This window comes from Dermochelys coriacea, chromosome 4 (assembly GCF_009764565.3).
Source record: "Dermochelys coriacea isolate rDerCor1 chromosome 4, rDerCor1.pri.v4, whole genome shotgun sequence".
In the NCBI taxonomy this organism is placed as follows: Eukaryota; Metazoa; Chordata; order Testudines; family Dermochelyidae; genus Dermochelys; species Dermochelys coriacea.
In genome coordinates, this window is record NC_050071.1 from 73735464 (window position 1) to 73757023 (window position 21560).

At 40.0% G+C, this 21560-nt stretch overlaps 1 protein-coding gene across 5 annotated transcripts in view; it reads left to right on the forward strand.

Annotated features, from left to right (window-relative positions):
• GALNTL6 (polypeptide N-acetylgalactosaminyltransferase like 6) overlaps window positions 1-21560 on the forward strand; it is a 934158-nt gene that overhangs the window by 643568 nt on the left and 269030 nt on the right. The gene's annotated exons all lie outside the window — the stretch shown is intronic.

A 21560-nucleotide genomic window follows, 5' to 3' on the forward strand; every position in this document is an offset into this window, starting at 1 on the left:
CCTGTTGGAAGTCCGGCCAGTCCTCTGGGGCAGCCCACCCAGCCATAACTTGCAGTACTGTCCCCCAGCGCTCTGTTGAGGGCCATCCTGGTATGTGCTGTAGGGACAGCGACGGCTTCCCCACTTCCCCTACCTTCGGCCAAAGTGGCATCGCTTCTCAGAGTACCCTGCTCGCTGCACCAAATGTTCTGGGCCAAGGTGCTCAAAGCACCACAGGCCTGGCAGGAGTAATCTGAGAAAAACGAGGCTTACACACAGCTGTGAGTTATTGGCTTTATTGAAGGTTAGTGACCCACCCACAATGGGGACTCCAAGCGTTGCAGTCACGGAGGCGGGGAACCCAGCACACCAGAGCTTTGCCTGGGACAGAGTCCAATGGAGGGGCAGACAGTCAGCATTAATAAGCATTACACAAAAACAGCTCATGAATATAAAATTAGGTGCTTCTTAAAGGGGGGGCTTTCTACTACCTGGCGAAGGGCCATGCAAAGCAGCTGTGTCCTTCAAAAACTATCTCTATCCCACAATAACGAAGCATCTATGTCCCACAGTAACCTCTCAGCTTGAGAAAGTGGAACTTCCCTGGCTAGGCCGTAACAAAGTCTTCCGCAGTCCCTTACATGGGGGAAAGAGCACATTTTCCCCTAGTCTTGTTCTCAGAAACAACCGAACCATCTGAGCTGAAATTTTATTTTATATATAAAATAAATTAAATAAAATAAGAGGCAGACACCCAGCATATGGAAAATTTCAGCCCAGATGGTTAAAGTTTGGCAAAATTATAAGTCACTGAAAACATAGTCTTATAATGGGATGTGTCATGCCACCTTAATAGATGGTGCAACTAGTCCACCTATACTATCTTAATTTGTAGGCATTTCTAATGTGCTTGTCACTGTAGTGTCTGAGCATCTCCCAACATTAGTGAATTAGCCACACAGCAAGGTAGGTCTGTAATATTATGTTATCCCTAGAAAAGCTGGTACCAAGAAAGGTTTTGTGACTTGCTCAAGACCAAAGGGCTTTTGTAGAAGAACCAGAAACACAATCAAAATTGCCTAGTTCCCAATAGTAGGCCTTATTTGCAGGACTATCATGTTGCAATGGGCATAGGATAAAACTTAATTTATATTATTGTTTTATGACACTACGTAAGTGCATATTGCTTTATAAATATAAAAGAAGACGAGATTCCTATCTTCACTAATTTATGATCTACTTAGGCATGTACTCATCAATAAGCACCTCTTTCTCTAATGTCCCTAGATAGAAACAAACATAAGAAGGACAAAATCATTGTCCTGAACTCATCCATTTTACAAAGACAGATATCTACTGAGTTGAGGCTCTAGTTTTGGTTACCACTGGATTGTGCAATTTTTGAGAGAATGGAAAAACCTTTTAATTTTGACTTGTTTTTTTCTTTAGTCTTCCTTTTGAAAGGCAAGGGAAATTGTAGTGTTAAGATTTGTTTCATTTCACCCACAGTTTTCCTAGAATGACTATCTTTTCTTTAGTTCCTGAGAAAATCATTTTCTGATAGAGACTCTTGAAGAATTTTTGTGAGATGTAGGTTTGCAGATTAGCAAAGTGAGAATTAGTGCCATTCAAATAGTTCCTGAAAGATTATGATTTGCATTCCTTCTGCCTGACATTTTAATTATGATATTATGGTTTTTATGGGAGTTGTAATTATGTCACATCCCTGAAACAAACAATAACTGGATTCCTTAAAAGATGATATGCTGAATCACTATGTGTTTAAAGTTTTAGTGTTTTTCTGACATGCTTTTTTTAGTAATAAAATGTACGTTAAGTAAAATAGATAATGCATATGGACAAGGTGGTCATAAATGAATAATGCACAAGTATAATAACCTCTTTTCTATTTGTAGTGAACCACTAAATGCCACTTCATATAATCCAGAAGTCAAATGTCCATGGAAACAAATGAAAGCCAGGCTCAATTAGTTTAGTGATCTTTAAAGTCCTTTGAACCTCTTACTCCTGTGTAATGGAGAGTTCTTTAATTTCTGTGCACTGTTAATCTCTCCTGCTAGGTTAAATAATCTAAACAAATCTGAGAGAATAGAGGTGATTATCTGGATGCATTTGATCAATATAAGAATGATTTTGTGAACTGGTTGGGGAAAAAAACTTTCAAAAGCCAAGCAACTAGCACTTTTTATAAAGATAAATATTTTCTTTTATGGAAAATGTACTTTGGATGAACATAGAGATGAATCCAACAATGTTTGTTTTGAACAAGAAAACTAATGTGTAACAACTGTACATCACTGAAAACTGATATAGGAAGGTCTTTGCCAGTTTGTGAAGCAAGTAAAATTGGACAACGTAAGGTGACAGCATAGCAGCCAAAGTTATCATCACTTTGCAGATTGGAAGAGTTGAAGGATCTTAATGGGTTTTTAGAAAGTCTATTATATTTCAGTCAGAGTTCTAAATGTTTCTTAGGAAAAATACTTATTGTAATCATCTGTGGCTAATGCATTCTTCATGCTAGCAAGGAGCTATAGAACTTGGCAAAAGTGGTTATGCAGGAGTAAATGAAAAGACTTAAAACAATCTGTGTAGACTGTCTCAAAAGACACAGGGGAGACCTGCTTGTAATTTCCTTTAGATTTTCATTAATTATTTGTACCTAAACCACCACATAGCTTTTGTCTTTAGACTGCTGTGGGGGTCACGAAATATTACCGAGCTCTTCAGTTCAATTCAGTTACCTGATATCTATTTTCTCCTAAACATAATTGTTAGTCGCTGAAAGAGCTAGGCAGGGTAAACTCCTTGGGTTTTCAATTGCTACCTTTAGTGACTTTTTTTCTTCAGAGCTGGATGGTATTCTCAATAGACTGATTTCAGAGTAGCAGCTGTGTTAGTCCGTATCCGCAAAAAGAACAGAAGTACTTGTGGCACCTTACAGACTAACAAATTTATTAGAGCATAAGCTTTCGTGGGCTATAGCCCACTTCATCGGATGCATAGAATGGAACATATAATAAGAAGATATATAGATACACACACACACACACACACAGAAGGTGGAAGTTGCCATACAAACTGTAAGAGGCTAATTAGTTAAGATGAGCTATTATCAGCAGGAGAAAAAACTTTTGTAGTGATAATCAAGATGGTCCATTTAGACAGTTGACAAGAAGGTGTGAGGATATTTAACTTAGGGAAATAGATTCAATATGTGTAATGACCCAGCCACTCCCAGTCTCTATTCAAATCCAAATTAATGATATCTAGTTTGTATATTAATTCAAGCTCAGCAGTTTCATCCTGGTTTTGAAGCTTTTCTGTTGCAAAATTGCCACCCTAAGCCTGATGCCAACTCTGTCCACATATTTATTCAAGTGACACCATCATAGGACCTAATCACATTAGCCACACCATCAGAGGCTCGTTCACCTGCACATTTACCAATGTGATATATGCCATCATGTGCCAGCAATACCACTCTGTCATGTACATTGGCCAAACCGGACAGTCTCTATGCAAAAGAATAAATGGACACAAATCTGACATCAGGAATCATAACATTCAAAAACTAGTATGAGAACACTTCAACCTCTCTGGCCACTCAGTAAAAGATTTAAGGGTGGCAATTTTGCAACAGAAAAGCTTCCAAAACAGACTCCAACAAAAAACTGCTGAACTTGAATTAATATGCAAACTAGATACTATTAACTTGAGTTTGAATAGAGACAGGGAGCGGCTGAGTTATTACACTTATTGAATCTATTTCCCTAAGTTAAATATCCTCACATCTTCTTGTCAACTGTCTAAATTGGCCATCTTGATTATCACTACAAAAGTTTTTTTCTCCTTCTGATAATAGCTCATCTTAACTAATTAGCCTCTTACAGTTTGTATAGCAACTTCCACCTTCTCTGTATGTATATATATATATATCTCTTCTTACTATATGTTCCATTCTATGCATCCAATGCAGTGGGCTGTAGCCCACGAAAGTTTATGCTCTAATAAATTTGTTAGTCTGTAAGGTGCCAAAAGTACTCCTGTTCTTTTTTCTATAGACTGAAGCATATCTGAATAGGGTGACTAAGGCAAAGTTTACACTTCATAAAACCATGAATGTAAATGCACATTTGTAATTATTGTTGATATGGTAAACAAAAGCATTTCATATAAAATATAAACAACTTACTGTAGGAGTTTTAGAAATTGCTGACATGACTGAAATTTTACTCTTTTATGGTGACTGCTCTATACTTAATTTTCTGTCATATAGTCTGTTCCAGAACTAGCTGCACCTCTGTCCTCATTCCAGTCTCTCTGAGTGCACCCCTTCAAGCATCAGGCCTGATGCACCCATTCTGAGAAAAAGCCTTGGGCTGCAGTACCCTGTGCATCAACTGTATTTACCCTGCCTGAAATCCAACTACCTCACCTCTGGAATTCATATTTATCATATACTGAATCTCAGCTATCACTATTTTACCATTGCTGGCCACTAAGAAAAGCAGAAGACGGAAAGAATCTTAGTTAACTAGTCATCAAAGAATAATCTGTCAGTGCTAAGTGGCCCATATCTATAGACCAATATTTTTACTACCCCAAACATCAAAAGAGTCTCTCAGGTCATAAACCCATTTTAACATCCTAAACGCTTTTCATTCTCCTTTCTTTTTTCCTAAAAAAAATATTGTCCTTTGAGTTCTGTACATGGAACGTGTGGGCTATCTTTTGAAACATGGCTATAGTCTAACATATCCACATCCTCTCATCTAATGTGTGTATCAGAGTCATTTAATTTCATGTCTTTGCAATAAAATGCAATTGACCAATGAAGAAATGCCCGTAATCTTTTCAGAGACTAAAGCTCTCATCGTTATGATGATGAGATCTCATGCATCAAAACAACACTGCCAAAAAGCCTCGGATTCTTTTTTAATAACCAGAGCTTGAAAGCTGATATAGCAGAGGCTGTAGCATTTTTATTGTTGTTATTTTGCATTAGATTTGTAATAACCCTCTATATTTTTCATGCAACAAGCAAATGAAAGCTAACCACAATTTTTTGCCATAATTTTTCTTATCCTCTTATCTTCATTTTATTCCCAGAAACACTGCACTGCAATTTTAGAAAAATGTTAACTGCTGCTTGTTAGCTAGCAGGAAAATTACAGGATTATGATGTGTCACACTCTGTAAACCTGCTTTCTTGAAATCACTGCTATATCCATTCCTCCTCAAATATTCATACTCGGAGACTGTTCAGTGACTAACATTTCAATTTCAGTAGTGACAGTGACATTGAAAGAAGGTTTAAAAATAAATTCCTTATTGAGGTGCCTTTCTTTTTTTAATTTTTCAGCACCTTGTGGGCTTTAATTCAGTTTGTTTCCAGTTTGCTTCTTTTCCACAGGTGAATATGTTGTATTTTGTTTTAACAGTTACATAACAACATGGTAAAATAACACAGTACTCTTTACTTTTGTACAAGTCCACTTGATAAATGCAAGGTCCTTTTAAAAAATCGTAGTAACATTTGTTGATGAATGAAAGACCGTCTAAAGAGAAAGCTACAGTGTCTTCGGTAAGATGTTTGTATAACTTAACACTCACAGGTCATAGTGTTCGATAAAGAAGCACCAAAATAAAGATTACTAAATCCTGATTGATGTCACGAGAAAGACAAGCACCAACTGCAGTGGAATAGATACACTTATAATGAAGTATAAGCAATGTTTTATTAGCAATGTTGATTGTAGCAAGGACCAATTACTTTCCATATTTTGTAAATAATATTGCGTGAATGCATTCCTGGTGATTTGTTTTTTACAGTTCCTTAATAAAAGGTTGACTGTACACACAGTTTAAAGAATATTGTAATGGGTTGAGTCACAGTGACCCCCTTGGGACTGCCACCTGATGTGCTGAGCCCACCTCTGAGCCCATTTTCTCTGGCAGCTTGGGACTTCAGAACCTTGCCTGGTTGTGCAAGATACGCTAGCCTACTAGAAACACAGACCCAGGTCTGAACGTCCCCCAAAAACTTCAGGCTAAACTGAAAACAGCTTAAGAAATGCTCCTGTCTCCAACACCCAGATACGCAGTTGCCAATGGGATCCAAACCCCAAATCCGTTTTACTGTGTAAAGCTTGTACAGAGTAAACTCATAAATTATTCGCCCTCTGTAACACTGATAGAGAGAGATGCATAGCTGTTTGCTCCCAGGAATTAATTACTTGCTCTGGGCTAATTAATAAGGAAAAAGTTGTTTTATTAAATATAAAAAGTAGGATTTAAGTGATTCCAAGTATTAACAAACAGAACAAAGTAAATTACCAAGCAAAATAAAACAGAAACACACAAGTCTAAGCCTAATACAGTAAGAAACTAAATGCTGATAAATCTCACCCTCAGAGATGTTCCAATAAGCTTCTTTTACAGACTAGACTTCCTCCTATTTTGTGTCCAGCAATCACTCACACCCCTGTAGTTAGTGTCCTTTGTTCCAGTTTCTTTCAGCTATCTATTTGGAGTGGAAAGGCTATCTCTTGAGTCAGCTGAAGACAAATGGAGGGGTTTCCAGGGATTTATATAGTCTCTGTCTTGTGGGTGGAAACTCCTCTCTCCCCCTGTGTAGCATCACAGCTACAAGATGGAGTTTTGGAGTCACAAGTCCATGCATGACTCAGTTCTCTACAGGCTGACACCATTGCCCATGTTAGCCAAGAACATTTCCAGAAAAGCTCAGATGTGGATTGCCATCTATCAAGGTCCATTGTTAGCCAAGTACTCCCAATTACTTGAATAATCCCTTCACACTATGTTGACCAAATTTGCCTTAGGTGCTTTCTACAGCAAACACTTTCAATACAAGCATAGAACCAACGTTCATAACTTCAGATATAAAAATGATGCATGTATATAAATAGGATGAATACATGCAGTAGACCATAACTTTTGCAAAGATATGTTACATGGCATATCTAGCATAAAACATATTCCAGTTATGTCATATTTACACTCATAAGCATATTTCTATAAAGCATTATGGGGTGCAGCATCACAAATATACACCCTGTTCTTGAATCTTTAGGACTTAACAAGAATTATTATTTGAGGAATCTGATTACTGTGGATTCAAGTACTTTAGCCTTGCCACACAAAAATTATTCTAATTAAAATAGTTAATGACTTTCTATGTCTCTTTCACTTGGATATGATCCAACTATACCCATACCACCACCAGCCATGATATGTCAAAAGAACAATTAAAAAAAAACAACTTGTCATATCTGTACTCACAACCTATTTCATATTACTATACCTTTTATTTCACAGTCTGTAATTAGCACTGAAATTTTTATTCCCTCTTTTCTGGTTTCATATCTTCAATAGAAAGAGATATGACAATTTTTATATTCTTAACTAAGGCTGGAGTTTTCACAGCTAAAAAAATCTCTGGATTTGATCTCAATTTATGATCTCTGCATATGCCAGATATATGTATGATGGAAGGCTCTCTGCATCTTTCTTCTGTACCTACAAGGCCAATGGGCAGCCATAATCTCAGTCCAGCATTCCAGGTTTCCAGTGCAGAGTTAGCATAGGAAGACATGTTGAGGCCTTTCAGAGGGTATTGCAGCTTTCACTCTAGCATGCTGAGTGACATTGAATTGACCAGCATGCCTTTAAGATCTGCTGCTCAGTCAGATCGCCTGTGTATACACCCAGCCACCCACATGGACTTTGACAATCAAAGCCAGAACACAGCCCTTAGTATTGTCAGAGTACGTTGCTCAAATACAGAAAATAACACAAAACAATTTAACCCTTAGGACTTTTGATAATACCCAGGTGGGGACAGTGATTAGCCACACTGGAGACTGGACAGTTTTCTGATGTTTGAGGACGACCACTGGAGAGCACTGTGCTAAAGATGGATTGTTTCTAGCTCCAGGGAAATGGAGCATATGGAGAACTCAGTTCCACGCTGCCATGTGTGCCTCTGGCTTCTCCCAGCTGAACTTTCAACATCAGAGCCAAATTCTGATCCCAGCTCAGCACACTGTTCTAATGGAGTGTGGAGTCCATAAAGGGGCCAAGAGGGCTTCTGGGGGAGCTGCTCCAGCATAGGATACAACCTTCCTCAGCCCCCTGAGTACTGGTGTTTCCAGGGACAGGAGGAAGTATATTGTAAGTGTGCAGCAATTTTCTAAAAAGGGTAATATTTTGGGAGTTTATTGCACTCACACTACATACATCTGCATTGCATAGTATTTGAAAGCTTATTTTAAATACGTTTCGGTGAAGTATGATGTGGAGCTGGGAAGTGGTGCTGTAAGAGGCTGCCCATTCGCCTTGTACATACAGAAAAAAGATGCAGGGAGCCTTCCACCATACATATATTTGGCATCTGCACAGATCATAAATTGAGATCAAAATAAGTGTGTGTGTCATTTTTTGCACAGTTCCAGGAACACTGCAACATGACTGACTACAGTTGATTTCAACATTTTAATGATGGTGTTTATTGGTCAAAGCTATCAAATGGCAATGTATTAAAAGATTATTTTTACTGGATTTGCATGGGCAAGATTTTTTGTTTCCAGAAATGAAGAAGCTGCTTAGTATGTGGCAACTGGCAACATTTTGCAATATGCTAACATGAAATGTTTTCATGGTGCATATAAGAATTGTCAAAGTCTCTCAAGTGATTGTAATAGTTATCTATATTTAACGTGCAGACCAGATCAGTCTCAGGTGAAGGTTGTGCACCAGTAGCAATAGATTGCATGCTCATAGTTGTACTGCATAGTGGGTAGATATATATGTACTAAAATTAGTAATGTAATGCTTCTCCATTTTTAAGCTTACAATGTAGTATCTAGTCTGCGGGTAGAAGGTTTTAATTTGTGGTTGCTTGTGCATGCACTATTAGCCTTTGAAATATTCTAGAAACTAGCTTTTTAATTCACTGACACAAAGGAAGGTTAGTGTTAGACATGACAATACATAGCTTCATATTATGAATATGCAAAGTTATGAGAGAAAAAAGTGGCCTAACAAGAAGTAATGATGACAAAGTCCAAGAACAAGTCCTTGCCTCTGCACTAAGTGGGATGAAGAGCAAGTTACAGCTCTTACCAGCCATGTCAGCAAAGTCTCCAAATGTGGAATGCAACAAGCAATCAGTTGTAAAATTCCTCTGGCTTTCTGTGTGTCAAAGAATAGATAGGTTTCAGAGTAGCAGCCGTGTTAGTCTGTATTCGCAAAAAGAAAAGGAGTACTTGTGGCACCTTAGAGACTAAAATTTATTAGAGCATAAGCTTTTCGTAATGTATCCAATGAAGTGAGCTGTAGCTCATGAAAGCTTATGCTCTAATAAATTTGTTAGTCTCTAAGGTGCCACAAGTACTCCTTTTCTTTTTTTAAAGAATAGATAGTAATTAGTTCACTTGATATAGATGTTTTGGTCCTTTCAGTTTATTACTTTCCAAAAATGAAACACACAGGTAATGTGGATTGAAACAGGCACCATTATCAGCACAACTGACAAGTGTCACTTCATACTTGCGGATGCAATTTGTGATGCACTCATTCTTGACTTCTGCAACATACTTCCTGCTGTGCATGCATCAAAAGACTGTGTCTTCCTTAGATATTGGGCGGAGGGGGGATCTGTATTTAATATTGTTAAAACCAAGGGAGAACCAACCACTTAAGAGATCTTGCCAAATTGTGAGAGAGTGACAGGCAAGCTGAAATTTCTGCAGCAAAAAGGTTGGTTAGGACTGCTGCATGACCAGAGTGAGAAAGAAAAGAAGACTCTCAGAAACCAGAATAGTTTGCACCTCAGTGTAGGCATCAGAAAGGACAAGTCACTGACCAATTCTTCCACCTGTGAGGACACTTTTGAAGAGCATGTCAAAAGAGCATTTTATCAAACAGAGATTTGGATGTTTTTACACACAAGTAAACCAGATATTGGACCACCATTGCAACATGGACAGAAAAATGTTGATGAACTACTTCCTGTATTCTTCAAGGGTTAAATGGCATCTGAGTTTCTGCAAGATCTTATATGTGTCTGTACCAGTAAGAGTCATTGCACAATCAATTGTCTGTTCTCCAAACAATCATTCCTGCACAGAATTGCATACATGCCGCAACAATGATGACTCTGGTTACCCATGGACACCAACAAAGATCATAATAGTGAACAAGATTATGATGATTGACTAGAAATGTCACCAGCACTATTACATTTCATTGATACCTGTACACATTTATTAGACTTTGTTTTATCCTTTAGATTCTTATTGTGACACTTTGAGGTCACAAAGAAATCCAATTTTATGTCTTGAAATAATACATAGAGTCATTAAACTAATAGAAACACATGCAAATATTCCAAAGTGATCATTTTAACATGTTGATGGTGTCATTGTTTATCCCTGTTTTTATGACAGTCCGTATTCTGCTGCACTCCTTTCTTCCTTGTGTCACGATCCTGAATTCGACCATCTCATGGTCACTGCCTCCCTGGTTCCCATCCACTTTTGCTTCCCCTACTAATTCTTCCCGGTTTGTGAGCAGCAGGTCAAGAAGAGCTCTGCCCCTAGTTGGTTCCTCCAGGACTTGCACCCTACACTTTCCAAAAACTTCTTGGATTGTCTGTGCACTGCTGTATTGCTCTCCCAGGAGATATCAGGGTGATTGAAGTCTCCCATGAGAACCAGGGCCTATGATCTAGTAACTTCCATTAGTCGCCGGAAGAAAGGTCTATAGCTGACTCCCCCCATGACATCACCCTTGTTGCTCACACTTCTAAACTTAATCCAGAGACTCTCAGGTTTTTCTCAAAAAGAAAAGGAGTACTTGTGGCACCTTAGAGACTAACAAATTTATTAGAGCATAAGCTTTCGTGAGCTACAGCTCACTTCATCGGATGCATCAGGTTTTTCTGCGGTTTCAGAGGCAGTGACCATGAGATGGTAGAGTTCAGGATCCTGACACAGGAAAGAAAGGAGAGCAGCAGAATATGGACCCTGGACTTCAGAAAAGTGGACTTTGACTCCCTCAGGGAACTGATGAGCAGGATCCCCTGAGAGAATAATATGAGGGGGAAAGGAGTCCAGGAGAGTTGGCTGTATTTTAAAGAATCCTTATTGAGGTTACAGGGACAAACCATCCCGATGTGTAAAAAGAATAGCAAATATGGCAGGCAACCAGCTTGGCTTAACAATGAAATCCTTGCTGATCTTAAACACAAAAAAGAAGCTTACAAGAAGTGGAAGATTGGACAAATGACCAGGAAAGAGTATAAAAATATTGCTCAGGCATGCAGGAGTGAAATCAGGAAGGCCAAATCACACTTGGAGTTGCAGCTAGCAAGAGATGTTAAGAGTAACAAGAAGCCTTTCTTCAGGTATGTTAGTAACAAGAAGAAAGTCAAGGAAAGTGTGGGCCCCTTACTGAATGAGGGAGGCAACCTAGTGACAGAGGATGTGGAAAAAGCTAATGTACTCAATGCTTTTTTCCCTCTGTCTTCACGAACAAGGTCAGCTCCCAGACTACTGCACTGGGCAGCAGACCATGGGGAGGAGGTGACCAGCCCTCTGTGGAGAAAGAAGTGGTTCGGGACTATTTAGAAAAGCTGGACAAGCACAAGTCCATGGGGCCGGATGCGCTGCATCCGAGAGTGCTAAAGGAGTTGGCGGATGTGATTGCAGAGCCATTGGCCATTATCTTTGAAAACTCATGGCGATCGGGGGAAGTCCCAGACGACTGGAAAAAGGTTAATGTAGTGCCCATCTTTAAAAAAGGGAAGAAGGAGGATCCTGGGAACTATAGGCCAGTGAGCCTCACCTCAGTCCTGGAAAAATCATGGAGCAGGTCCTCAAGGAATCAATTCTGAAGCACTTAGAGGAGAGGAAAGTTATCAGGAACAGTCAGCATGGATTCACCAAGGGCACGTCAGGCCTGACTAATCTAATTGCCTTCTACGATGAGATAACTGGCTCTGTGGATGAGGGGAAAGCAGTGGACGTTTTGTTCCTTGACTTTAGCAAAGCTTTTGACACGGTCTCCCACAGTATTCTTGCCATCAAGTTAAAGAAGTTTGGGCTGAATGAATGGACAATTAGGTGGATAGAAAGTTGGCTAGATTGTCGGGCTCAACGGGTAGTGATCAATGGCTCCATGTCTAGTTGGCAGCTGGTATCAAGTGGAGTGCCCCAAGGGTTGGTCCTCGGACCGGTTTTGTTCAATATCTTCATAAATGATCGGGAGGATGGTGCGGATTGCACCCTCAGCAAGTTTGCAGATGACAGTAAACTGGGAGGAGAGGTAGATACGCTGGAGGGCCCTAGAGAAATTAGAGGATTGGGCCAAAAGAAATCTGATGAGGTTCAACAAGGACAAGTGCAGAGTCCTGCACTTAGCACGGAAGAATCCCATGCACTGCTACAGACTAAGGACCGAATGGCTCGGCATCAGTTCTGCAGAAAAGGACCTAGGGGGTTACAGTGGATGAGAAGCTGGATATGAGTCAACAGTGTGCCCTTGTTGCCAAGAAGGCCAATGGCATTTTGGGATGTATAAGTAGGGGCATTGCCAGCAGATCGAGGGACGTGATCGTTCCCCTCTATTCGACATTGGTGAGGCCTCATCTGGAGTACTGTGTCCAGTTTTGGGCCCCACACTACAAGAAGGATGTGGAAAAATTGGAAAGAGTCCAGCGGAGGGCAATAAAAATGATTAGGGGACTGGAACACATGACTTATGAGGAGAGGCTGAGGGAACTGGGATTATTTAGTCTGCGGAAGAGAAGAATGAGGGGGGATTTGATAGCTGCTTTCAACTACCTGAAAGGGGGTTCCAAAGAGGATGGATCTAGACTGTTCTCAGTGTACCAGATGACAGAATAAGGAGTAATGGTCTCAAGTTGCAGTGGGGGAGGTTTAGGTTGGATATTAGGAAAAACTTTTTCACTAGGAGGGTGGTGAAACACTGGAATGCGTTACCTAGGGAGGTGGTGGAATCGCCTTCCTTAGAAGTTTTTAAGGTCAGGCTTGACAAAGCCCTGGCTGGGATGATTTAGTTGGGATTGGTCTTGCTTTGAGCAGGGGGTTGGACTAGATGACCTCTAAGGTCCCTTCCAACCCTGATATTCTATGATTCTATACCTCAAATATATGATGCAGGTATTTTAAAAACAGCTATAAAGCCTATTTACCACACATGCTAGATTGATTCATAAAAAAGCATTAGAGTCTCAGATACATAATAAAATAGAAGCCTAAATACTGTGCATAGGGGTTGTTTAGTCTCTTGAGTAATATATATTTTATAACTTTTCATGATTTTTTTTCTCAAATGTTTTTGATGCAACTAAGTACGTAAAGATGGCATTTAAGTAACACTAAGGGTTTTCTTTAAGCAGACAAAGCTGGCACTCCACTCTTAACTGAGACAATCATGTTTTGTGCTTTTCCACAGAGATCTGAATTAATGTTGGCCTTGACTTCAAAGTGATTTGCTTTGTGTCTTTAAATCTTCTCCCTACTGCTAAAGAAACACTGAATTTCATATTTTATAGTAGTAATTAGGGCTGGTCCTGTAAGGTCACAACTGCAATTGTAGGTGCTTAGAGTTGAGGATGCTCAACACCTTGCTGGATCAGGCCCTTAAATACTATGAATGACTATCAGGAGGAGCAATGAGTAAGATAAATTGCCTTTTGATTCTCCTGCACATTAATTGGATGTTTCCTCTTGGTAATCAGGCAGCCACTCAGCCATATTTAACAAGCTATTTGTTTCTGAGATGGGCATCCTCATTTACCTGGAAGACCAGAGTGTGTATGTGGCTTTGAAATTCAAATGCACTGCAGTTATGTTTTTACCTTGTCATTATGAAGATTTTTATGCATGCCTATGAATATGGAGAAGAAATCACTCCAAATGCATGATAGAGACAAAAGGAGATTTTCTTCTTTGTTTTTTACATTCCTTAACAAAGTCAAGGAGAATCAAGCTGCAGTCAGGCAAACAACACTGAAAACCCTCACTACTGTTAAATTGTATTTTGTAAAGACCTGTGAAAAGCCAAATAAGTAATGAGAGTTAATAAACTGTCCAATTCTTGTTTTTACATTTTGAACAACAGCTTCTATATGCTGGTGAATATTGCACTCGTAGTAATGGGGGGGAGCACAATCATACCTCAGGCTACCTAACAGAATTGTAATGGGACACATACAGGATTTGAATGTACAATAAGAATAGCGGCCTCTATTGCAACCTCTCTCTCCCTCTCCTCTTATTCATAGCACAAGTAATTGTGGGACTGATCCAATCTATTGATGTCCCTGGGCATTGGATTGAGCCTTTGGGTCCTGATGCTGCAAATACACTTAATCTTGGTTTGCAGGTGAAATAACTCCTTTTGGTTTTCTATCTGAATTTTTTTAAAACAAAGATGTTATCAATACCAATAATGGGTTTATATTAATCATAAACCCAAAGCAAATTTTATATTCGATTCTGTTTCCATTTTTTATCATTTGAGAGCTAGTACTTACTACAGAGGCAAGGTGGATGAAGTAATATCTTTTTTTGGACCATCTTCTGTTAGTGAAAGACAAAAGCTTTCAAGCTTACATGTTCTCTTTTACCATCCCAAGTTGATCCAATAAATGAAATTGCCTCATCCACCTTGTATCTCTGATATCCTGGGACCAGCATAGCTACAACACTGAAAGCATATATTTACTACACAAAGATTGCTTGAATGCGGTTTGGATGAAGACAGGCCCAAAATTCTCTGCTTCAACTGAATCCTACAAACTGTAAGTGTGGTCTATAACTGATTTCTTCCAAATCAGTTCTCTCCATTTAATGTGAGACAATAATACTTTTTTAATCTGAATCTAAAGGAACGGGTAAATATTTTATGGCACTATACAACTTATAACTCATAGATTTATGAAAAGATATTGTTTCTGACAAAAAATTCTATGTGATGTTATATTGTAGATAAGTAAACAAGATTATGACACAACAGTATTAGAACCTGTTGTATTCTAGATGCTGTCAATAAAATGCTATATTAGCCTGCTGGATAACTGCCAGAATTGCAATTCTGTTGATATACATAAGAGGTTTTTTTAAAAAAAAATCTCAGCAGCAGCTTCCACAGGTGACTGTGTAGTAATTTCTCAGTGGGGACTTGATGACGTACAGTACAGTAATTAGTTTCTGCATTCTTCACACCAGGATAGCCTAGAGCTGTTTGGGTCTGGCTAACTGTATTTCCCTAAGAGTAGAATTCCAAATTGTCCAAAAAAAACCCCGAGAATCATCACACTCAGGATAAGACTCTGACTAACATACAGTTTGAGGGGTGTAATCTTCATAAATACATAGGAACACAGGGAATACAATGTCTGATCACACCAGGGGGCCATTTAGCCCAGTTTCCTGCCTCAATAATAGTTAGCAGCAGATGCTTCAGAGAAAGGTGCATTATATACAACAGAAGAAAGGCATGTTTCTGAATATAATGATATGCAATTTAAAAACTTTTATGGGGTTTTGAACACTTCACTACAATAATAACAGACATTTTTCAGGGGTTATCCTGGTTTTGCTCTTGAATAAGAAGTCAAAATATCCAAAAGAATCAAGAATCATGCAGAACAGAAGCTATTTTAAAAAGATAAGAGAATAGTGCCAGACACCCTTCTGCACCCTCCCTTTGTATGCTTCTGGATCTGTGGTGGATCAGCAGCTCCTCTACCTAACCCTCATAGTTTCCCATTGGCATATTATGAGCTCAAATGCCACTCTGTCATGACTACTGCATGGAAACTCTTTACTGCAAAATGTGTGTATTGTATGAGGTGTCTTGTTTTGGTATAAAGAAAAGGAGTACTTGTGGCACCTTAGAGACTAACAAATTTATTTGAGCATAAGCTTTCGTGAGCTACAGCTCACTTGAGCTGTAGCTCACGAAAGTTTATGCTCAAATAAATTTGTTAGTCTCTAAGGTGCCACAAGTATTCCTTTTCTTTTTGTGAATACAGACTAACACGGCTGCTGCTCTGAAACTTGTTTTGGTATGTGGACCTGTGCATAGGTCCTGGCCTAATGGTTGGAGTTCACCCTCAATGTATCCTAATCTCACAGGAGTATCGTGAGAATTAAGTTGTTCATGTCTCTGAAGAGCTTTGAAGGTAAAAAGTGACGTAGCACGAGCAGATACTAGTAGCACCTGTTAAGACAGGGATTCTCAAACCTTTCCCAGCCCAGAGTCAAATGGCAAAATGGTGGCATGGTCTGGCATTGCCACACTTATTTCTGCAGTTCTGCACTGCTGGTGGCAGCGGTGCTGCCTTCAGAGCTGGGGGCTCAGCTAGCTGCCGCCGCCACTCTCCACCACCCAGCTCTTAAGCCAATGCCTACTGCCAGGAGCAGCGCAGAAGTAAAGGTGAAATGAGGCACTAGTAAGTCTGCTGTGAAAAGTGAGATTTGTATGTTTGTTACTTTTCACAGCCTCCCAGCTAGCTATCACTTTTCACAACAGACTTGCTTGCTTCATTCATATTGGATTAGAATCTCATACATTCAGGGTATGTCTAGGCTATGGGGACTATACTAACATAGATACATCACCATAGCTATGATTGTGTAACTCCATACTGTAGACACAGCCTAATTGATGGAGGGGCTTTTCAGTTGGAGAAGGAACACCACTTCCTCCAACGATGATACTTAGGTTGACAAATGCTTTCTTCCGTTGACGTAGGTGCATCTACACAGCACTCAGTGGTGTGGATTTTTCACTCCCCTGACCAATGCAGCTATGTCAAACTAAAGTTTAAATGACAGGTTTCAGAGTAGCAGCATGTTAGTCTGTATTCGCAAAAAGAAAAGGAGTGCTTGTGGCACCTTAAAGACTAAGAAATTTATTTGAGCATAAGCTTTCGTGAGCTACAGCTCACTTCATCGGATGCATTTGGTGGAAAATACAGTGGGGAGATTTATATACACACACAGAGAACATGAAACAATGGGTTTTATCATACTATATGATATCATACTATGATATGATAAAACCCATTGTTTCATGTATACCATGTCTTAGTTGTACCTTAGGACTTGGATGTACCTACAGGGGCACCACTACAGCACTGCACTGTAGACACTTGTGACAGGGTTTTTTCCATTGCTGTATTTAATTCACCTTCTCAAGACGTAGCAGCTACATCAACTGAAAAATTCTTTGGTTGACTTAGTAATGTCCATACCAGAGTTTAGGTCATCTTAACTACATCTCTCAGGGATGTGAGTTTTTCATACCATTGAACAATGTAGCTAGGTTGCCTTAAGTTTAGTTGTAGACCAATTTTTAGTGCTTGAGTAGTCTTAGTGATTTTAGTGAGACTTTTCAAGCAGCATGGTATTACTTAATACAAAGAAGTGTATGAGAATTTTGGCCCATTGACTGCAAGTCAATCCTTTACTCAGCAACTCAATAAAACACTCCAATGGCTGACTCGTCAATCCTTAAAAATACTATCCTTTTTAACACTATTCTGACAACTTATTCAGGTGCCTCAATGTGTGTGTTCTGACATATTTAAGAAAGTCACAAACCACCACTAAACATATATTGTACCTGAGAGGGCAGGGCTGTAAGGGAGTTCAAACTAGACTGAGAGAGACACCTTGCTTTCTTATAAATATTTCATTCTTCTTTATTTCTTTATTGTTTGGCTAAATCTAAAGCAATTCATCTACACAGAAAATACAGGTTTTGAAAATATGCCATTTTTATGTATATTTTCTGTTATGCCTTTTTTTTTTAGAATAGCAAATATCTCAATTGCTTTGCTGTATACTTACAATAAGCAGCCCTGGTGATTGATTAGATCTCTCTTTTTTTTTAATTTAGTCAGTTGCAGCAGCTGTTTGATGCCTTGTCTGCTATATAGTAATAGAGATGATCCCTTAAACAGGAAAAATCAAAGACTTACGAATAGAATCAACAATCAATTGGTGTTGGGGAGGCAAGCTATTTTCATACCTCTACTTCTGGGGGCGAAGGGGATGTACACATGTCTGTAACTTTACCCGCAGGTATATATAAAAGTCATTGCAGAGTGTAGTGGGGTGGCTGCCCCACTCGTATAATAGATAGGACGTCAGCAGGCCAGAGAGGCTGTGCGAGTGGGTGGCCAATCAGAGAAGGCCTGCTAGGGAGCCAATCAGAGGCCGAGTAAGAGGCAGCCAATCAGGGCCAGGCTCAGCCCTATATAAAGGCTGCTCAGGAAGGGAGTAATCAATCTCTCTCAGGCCTTTAGAGGGTGAAGGTCTGCCCCCTGTGTGAGGAGGGGGGGAAGAGACTAGTACCAGGGAACTCAAGCCTGTTATCTGCCATGCTGCAGGCCCTGAAGGAAGGGCTTCGCTGGTACAAAGGGGCCAAAGAGGAAGTGCCTCAGGGAGAGAGGGGAACAAGGGGAGAGAAGAAGGGCAGGAAGGCTGCTGCCAAAGGGTCCCTTAGTTGGGACCCAGAGTAGAGGGAGGGCCTGTATCCCTCCCCCCTGCACATATACCCAGTGATTGGATGTGGCAATAGTGGACTGCACCAGATCCCTGGCACAACGGGTTAAACTTTGGGGTGTGGGTGGCTGCTGTGGCTGGGTGAAGTGAAAGATTGCTGATAACCTTCCCCCCCAACCCTCAGAAGGGGGTGAGCAAGGACTAAGGGGTACTGCTGGAAGGCAGTGTCTTAAAGAGGATGCAACACGCGTCTAGGTGCCAAGGGAGGGTGAGAGATGGATGAGACGCCACCAGTGAAGGGTGCTCCACACTGGACTGAGCTAATTCCCTGATGAGCCAGCAGGAGGTGCTGTGGTGGTGAGTCCTAACCCTGTCACACAGAGGAATAACTGAAAGTTACATATATAGTGTGTGTGTAACTTACTTAAACTCCTCTTAAAATAATTCTCTAGACTTTGATTGTTCTAGAAGAACACCAAATCATTCAAAATAGGACAAAAAAGCCTGCTTGGATCATGAATTTTTCATAATCTCATTCCCACTCATTTTCTACCTAACCTCTTTGAATAGCTGCAGTGATGGTGTCTCCTCCTCGATTTCAGCCTGCTTAACTCAAACTTAGCAAAACCCCTTCCCAGAGCCCAGGCAAAATTTTCCATCAGGAGATGGAAGCAGTTTCCTGTCAGTGTTACCAGGCAGGCCTGCAGCAGCCTGCAAGATGTGATTGACCCAGAAGCACCTCTGCTCTGTGCTGCTTGACACTTCTGTCATTACCTCATTGTGCCTCCCAGGAGTGTGCCCCACTTGTCCTTCTTCATAGGAGAAGCTGAGGGAATAAATTTCATAGGTCAGATCATCCTGTCTTCACACCACTGGGTTGATATTCTCTGCATTTTCTGTAGATTTCCTGTGCTGGTCTTATCTGATGACCAGAATTGCTCACATCATTCTACAAGAGAAGTACGCAGAGAGGATTAGAACTATGTTTGCACTACTTAACTTGCTACAGGACTGAGTAAAAACATGAACCTCCCGGCCTTTATTGACTGATAGTGTAGTATTACCTCCCTTGTGGTGTGTGTGTGTGTATGTATATATATATAATATATATACACACACATATACTGGCTTTTTTTTTTTTTTTTTTTACAATAGTGAATGGTAAACTAAACTCCTCCTTTTTTACTCTCTATTATTCCTGCATCTTTTTGGGACTCTTGTTTCCCTGATGGTTGTCTAGTAACTGTTTCTGAAGCATTTATTTTGTGTATGTTAGGTGTTTACTGTGGCCATTGCATGAGGACATGGTTATGAAATTAGTTCCTGGCATTTAGAATGAAAACAGTTTTAAGTAGCTCACATACTGCCTAATTCACCTAACTAATTTGGTGTTGTATGCGTTTCTTTAGATAGTCAGGGTTTGATAATTCAGTCTTGTGTGTTTCAATTGCACCGTCACAAATATGCAGCCAATAAAACTGACTGTAAATATTTCAGTAAGGAACACATCTGAAAACTACCCAATAAAAAGCTTATGTTCTGGAGGAACGTTCATTTTTGGTGTAATGACTCTGATTATCTCAAAACTTTGTCCAGTTTCAAAAAGATTAGCCATATAGCTTTTAATGTAGGTCAAACCGGAAGGAACTTCTCTTTATCTGACTTGATAGAACTGTTGCCTGAAGACCATGCAAGTTACTAATTAAATCTGTGCAAAAAGACTGCCATTTGTTGTTGTTTTTACTTTTCTGGGGTACCTCTACATTGATATGGGGAAAAGGGTGTCTCTGGAGCTACCATTATATTTAGGTTGCCTTTCTTTCAGAAGCTCTCATGTGTCTGTCGTTTACAGCAGCCCTCTGGTATTTGGCCCTGAGAATCATCTTTTGTCTTGTGAAATTTCATTTGGATTTGGCTTAGAAATAGTGTAAAAATTCCCACTTTTCTTCTACCCCTTTTGATATTTTTTTTGTTTGAGGCAACTTTGTTTAAAAATTTTCCTTTAATTTTATTTTAAATGTTTTGAAATTGAGACAAAACAGTTTTTTCAACTTCTTGAAATTACCATTCCAAGGCTGGGACATCTGCCACTGCACTCAGAATACCAGTCAGCTGCAAGAGCAGCTGTAGTGGGAGGGGAGAAACAGGTTTCTTGCCCCCCCCCACACACACATACACAATCCCTTCATCAGCCCTCAGCCAGCACATGAGCCCAGCCTCCTATTCTCCCTCAGAGGCCACTACAAGGGGCATGATCTTCACCAACCCCTAGGAGCTCAAGAGAAAGACAAGCACCTCTATTACTCATCCCCCTCCAAAGCATAAGGCCCCAGATTTTTATCCTCCCCTCTCCTTCCCAGGGGCACCTCTCCCCAGGGTGATGGGGGAAAGAGCTGAGCCAGGCTCCACTCAAACCACCCAGACTCAGCACTTGGACCCAGTACCTCATAGGGACAAGAGACCCTAACCTTCCAGGATGGGAAAACAAGAGTCAGATTGGACTCATCCTGACCCAGCACATGATGCCAACAGCCCATCCCCTATCTCCCCCTGTCATCCTACTCTCCCCATCACTGATAACTGCCTTCTCGTGCTGCCAGTAACGCAAATGGTAGCAGTCTATGCTACACTGTGTAAGGCTCAGAGACCACACCCTGTAGATGTGTGTTCATGGGGACTGTAGACATAGAATTGTTTTTTACCTTTTTAAAAAAAAAAAAGCTAGGATTATCATTATTTCCATAGGACCTCTGCCTCACTCAGTGTACAGGTTGGATGCACAAAGGAACAGAATTAAATTATAAATCTGGCATTTCCTAACTTTCAAATGCTTGACTTTGCAACCTGGATAGCATTACTTTGGCCTAGTTGAGGATCAGTTGCTAAGGTCTGTACAAGCACGTAGTGTGGACAGTTAATGCCCTAAAGAGCTTATATTCTATATTCCTGGTGAAACTGGTATCACAACTATGCAGGCTTGTTGTTTTTGAT